Raw genomic sequence first — 5,067 nt, 5'->3', positions numbered from 1 at the left:
AAAACAAATCTTTAATGTGCACCACCAAAAAAAAAAAAGGCCACAATTTAATTCTATAGGTCTGGCAAATGGTCCTAACAAAGCTATTTTTCAAACTTTTTTTTTTGCTCAAGAAACCCTAATATGACCCTTTTGACATTTTTTCAATAATACTCTGCCGTGTCGAAGAAATGCCCTCACCTTGTTGCTTTGAGAAGATCTTTTTCTGCCTCTGGAGTTTGGTTCTTCGCTCAATGACTGGATTAAAAAAGGTAACCTGTAACAAAAATAGATTTTAGATCAAGCTCTGAAAACTAATCAAATTCCACTTCAGATCTACTAGGCTCAGTTTCTTTAGAAAAGCATAGGTGGGAAAACCTGCCCGGGGGTTTCAGGGGCCACCAAGCGTGAGGAATTCTTCTTAGATTTTCTCACAGAGCTCCGGGCGGCTTATCAGAGGGCTTTTTGAGGGAAAATTATTGATCGCTGAGAGACAATATTGTAAAGGTACCTCTGCAAACAGAGTCCCTTGTGGCTCAAGGTAAAGGCACATTCCGTGCCGCTGGTTGTCCAGGAAGTCCTCCAGTCGCAGGAATTTCACCGCACAAAGGGACCGCCAATCTCTCCAATACACAGAGATCTCCAGCTCACGAGACTGTGGTAAACAAACATTTGCCAAAGCATATAGAAACAAGACAACAGAAGCGTTATGAATGTTTTATGTGTAAATAAACATCAGTATGTGTAAATAAACGTCATGTACAGTGAGTTTACCCGGTCTAGCTCTAATGTAAACTTCTGGTCCCACGACTGATTACTGACAGGTTTCCAACTGGTCTGACCAACGACAGTGTTGTCAAGCTTCAGAACAGCACTAATCTCATCTGGAGACAAACAGAGACACGTACACATATTAAGCTCCTTGACCGCCACAGCATTGCTTTTTAATTGCAAAGTCTAATGAAAGGCTTGTGAAAAGCCACTTGAAAGTAAGCACTAAGAACTACTCAACTGGACAAGTCATAATTTTTGGAGAGATTTCGAACACTGGTTCCTCTGCGATTCCCACGGCTCATGAAAGAGGAGCGCATTTCACTGGGGCTCCAACCGGGCAGCGGCACCGACGTGGCTTTAGACCGGCCAGGAACACTGTCTAACAGGTCCTGACATCCCATGAGCCGAACCTCTAATTTGCCTGTTTTAGTCAATAACAATCACCATTAAAATATGCTGCCATTTAAAAGTTTGTGGTCAGTACGATTTTTTTTATGTTTTTGAAAGAAGCCTCTTAATCCCTTAACTGTCACCCCCCCATTTTTTAAAATAGGCATGAAAGTGCACTATCCAAACTTAAATTGTTGTAATTTATCAACACTTTGGAATACAGACATAAGGTTGGTCTCTTTTTAAAGAAGAAAATCAGTAGATTATTGCAAAAGTTAAATTGTTTAAAAAAATTAAAGTATCAAAAAGTTATAGAAGTTTAAATGTACTGTAAATAAAATGCACTATATAAATTTTATTTTATTTATTATAAATATTTTACATAACAGGTTTTACTCTAAAATTGGTATAAAATGAAAGCCTTATGTCTAAATAAGTTATGTTCCAAATTTGAAGTTGATATGAAAAAAATGGAGGTTCATGTGACATTTTATTTAGGGCGTCATACCACAAACAGCCACCGAGTGCCATCCAAACTCCATAAAAAAAATTGTAATGCATTTTTCTGTCACAAATGTCTAGATTTCTCTGTCAATATTACTTCTATCTCAAAATAACCACCAAATATGGAATCATGAGACTCAGACCTTTCCAGTGATATGTTTTTTGTCAAGATTATAAAAAGGTTTTGTTTCTAAAAAACCGTAATGCATTTTGTAATATGACACTTGACACTGCCCACTAAGGGGGAGGAGACCGCCAAAAGATTTTAAAGTACTATTTCTATGGTAATGCAATGTCCGATTTCAAAATGGTTTTCAGAGGATGAACCTTGGGCTTCTAAGCTTTCAAATGATATATACTTTATGATGATTACTAAAAGATTTGATAGAGAAAAAGGACAACAACAAAAAAGAGCGCCAAGCGTCCCACAGGTGGGATGGTGACAGTTAAGCTCACGCAGCCTGCATTTATTTGAAAAATACAGTAAAACAGTAATATTGTGAAATATTATAAAAAATTTAAATAATGGTTTATATTTTAGCACATTTTAAAATGTAATTACTCCAGTCTTCAGTGTCACGTGATCTTCAGAAATCATTCTAATGTGCCGATTTGCTGCTCAAGAAACATTTCTCACATGCTGGAAACAGTTGAACTGCTTAATATTTTTGTGGAAAGTGGACACATTTTATTTCAGGATTCTTTGATGAACAGAAAGTTAAAAATGAGCAGTATTTATTTGAAATAGAAATCTTTTGTAAGATTAAAATGTCTTTACTCTCAGTCTCACTTCTGATCAATTGAGTGTGTTCATGCTGAATGTTGATTTATTTTTTTTAAAATCTTACTAACCCCAGTTTACAGCTTCATATAACACTTAAATAACACATTAAGGAAAATCTGAAGGTAATATGTGTTGGTCACCTGTGAGCGCAGCTGGTTTGGTGCTGTACTGGTTTTTAACAGTGCTGTTGTGGTTCAGTGTGGATATGAAACTCTGACGGGGACTGAGGGCCGGAGAGGACATGAGCGATAACTCCTCCATGATCAGACTGCTCTTGGGATGGTTCTTCGGAAGCTCATTGAGTCTCTGCTCCAGCGAATACTTCAACAAATCCAGCTTCTGACTGGACTCATTGAATCTGGCTTGGGCCTGGAATTCACAGAATTACAGCAGAGGAATTAATGGCAGTTGGATGCATATATATAAACCTAAAGGTGCGGTCACATTTACTGTTGCTCGTTGAAGTTTTGCGGGCAAAATCCAGTCATAGCAACAGAAATCCGCACAACTGGGAGTTTCAGCGCACAGATTTTGATTATACTCAAGCTGATCACGCAAATTCGCTAACAGAAAGCTCAGAAAGCTGCTTGGTTTGAAAGTAACTTCTATATGAGCTGTGCTTCATACATCACTACAATAGACTATGGTAGACTGGACCTTTTTTGCCTGCAAAATTTCATTGGCAAAAAAAGGCTAGTTGTCAATGGCATAGAGATGTATGAAGCACTGATCACACAGATGGCATTTTCAAACCCAGCTGCTTTCTGTTTTTTAATGTGCTGAATTCACGTGACAAACCTGAGAATGAGCAAAGTCTGTGTGGGGAACTTTTTCACCCTCACGGGAAACTCCTGATTATGCTGATTCCTATTGGCATGACTGGATTTTGCGGCTGTATCTTGGGACCTTATATCGTCGATTAGATGGCAACAATACAAATTCATTATACAACACATGATTAGGTTCAGAAACAATGTTATTAGCTAATCTTACAAGATTATTATGGTAAAATAGTTCATATGCTTTTTGAAGTGGCTGACCCACAATTTTGGAGCACATTTTTAGTAAGTTCATTAGCTTTGTTTTTAGACTAACAGATAGACTCATATACCAAACCGAATTACAGTACTGCAAGACACTCATGATTACAGACATAAAAAAACAATAAAAGAATCTGCTTTCTTGCTCCAAATGACCTCAATCTACAGAGAAAGTAAATTCTTTGCATTGATTTTTTACAGATACTATCTATGTGATCTCTCCATGATAGTGTTTTGTCTATCCATACTCCTAAGTACCTATATGCTTCTACTTGTTTGATGTTCTCTTCATGTATAACAACAGGTGTTGTATGAATGTCAGCAACAGGCCCTAATACTATCTCCTCAGTTTTTTTTTAATTAATACTGAGGGCATTGTTGTCACACCATTCGACCAATTTGTTTACCCCCTGTTGATGCTGTTCTAAGCACTCTTGGTTATTCAATAATGATATTAACACAGTATCATCGGAGTACTTTAAAATATATTGGTCATTCCTGTTTACTCGACAGTCATCTGTATACAGAGTAAATAACATAGCAGAGCTTACACACCCCTGAGGTACACCAACATTTGTTTTTACTTCTGTTGACAGGACATTGTTCACTTTAATGAACATAAACTGATGTTTATGTTCAGTTTATTCAGATGATAAACTGAAACAATAGTTCACCAATAATGACCCTCAGCATTCCTGTAACATTCCTGGAGCATATGCATGATTTTGGTCTCTTTTGAAAGGTGACACTCTGAGGTTTGTTCCTAAACAGAACAAACCTCAGGATCACTGTAAGTCTTACTGGTATTGAGTAATAGAACTTTGAACACACTCAAAAAGGAAAAAAACATTTCGCCTACATTTTTGTTTTTTTTTGTAAACAGACACCTGCAGATGACTATAGCTGGGAGCTATTAGCTGGAAAACACAATGGGATCACAGCATGAAGCCTTGTTGGCGGTCTGACAAAGACACTGATTGTACCTGCTGTGTTGATTGTATCATCATTTGAATCGCTAACAGGTTAACTTATCCACATGTTGTTCCAAAACCTGTATGCTATTGATTTTTACATGGAATTAAAACAAAGACTTTTCATGCAGCTCTTTTGCATACAGTGATGTTCCATCCGGTTGTTGAGCCTGACATCACGTGTCACCGTTTCAGGGTCCAAGCACTCTATCAGATCCCAAAAGGAAACAACGGTGCCTACATATTCTTACAGTGTGCAGTCACCAAAAATCATGATCCTATCCTTTATATACATACCAAAATCTGAGATGGCCAAACAGTGATTAATCTTTTCTGAATCGTTTAAATCTTGGTGTCCAGGACACTGTGAGCCTGTAGACTCTTGTGCCCACAATGAGTTTTTAAAAGCTTAGCTTAAATGTTTGCTATAAATATAAAGTGCTCATAAATGACTGTTGAGATAACATTCTCAAATGAAATGGAGTAGAGGCTTGGACCCAGAAACAGTATTCATTATGTCACAACCTAAAAACTTACATTTAATTTAAATTACAAAACAAACAAAAAACAAACAAAAAAAAAGTAATAAATGAAAAAAAAAAAGTAATAAATAATCAATAAAAAA

At 36.9% G+C, this 5,067-nt stretch overlaps 1 protein-coding gene across 1 annotated transcript in view; it reads right to left on the bottom strand.

Moving 5' to 3' along the window:
- LOC107691687 (serine/threonine-protein kinase N2-like) overlaps window positions 1-5,067 on the bottom strand; it is a 27,110-nt gene that overhangs the window by 13,075 nt on the left and 8,968 nt on the right. The window lies entirely within an intron of this gene.

Source organism: Sinocyclocheilus anshuiensis, unplaced genomic scaffold, assembly GCF_001515605.1.
Source record: "Sinocyclocheilus anshuiensis isolate Anshui unplaced genomic scaffold, SAMN03320099.WGS_v1.1 scaffold842, whole genome shotgun sequence".
NCBI lineage: Eukaryota > Metazoa > Chordata > Actinopteri > Cypriniformes > Cyprinidae > Sinocyclocheilus > Sinocyclocheilus anshuiensis.
Note: the sequence above shows the minus strand (reverse complement) of the source record. Positions and strands in the feature narration are given on the sequence as shown.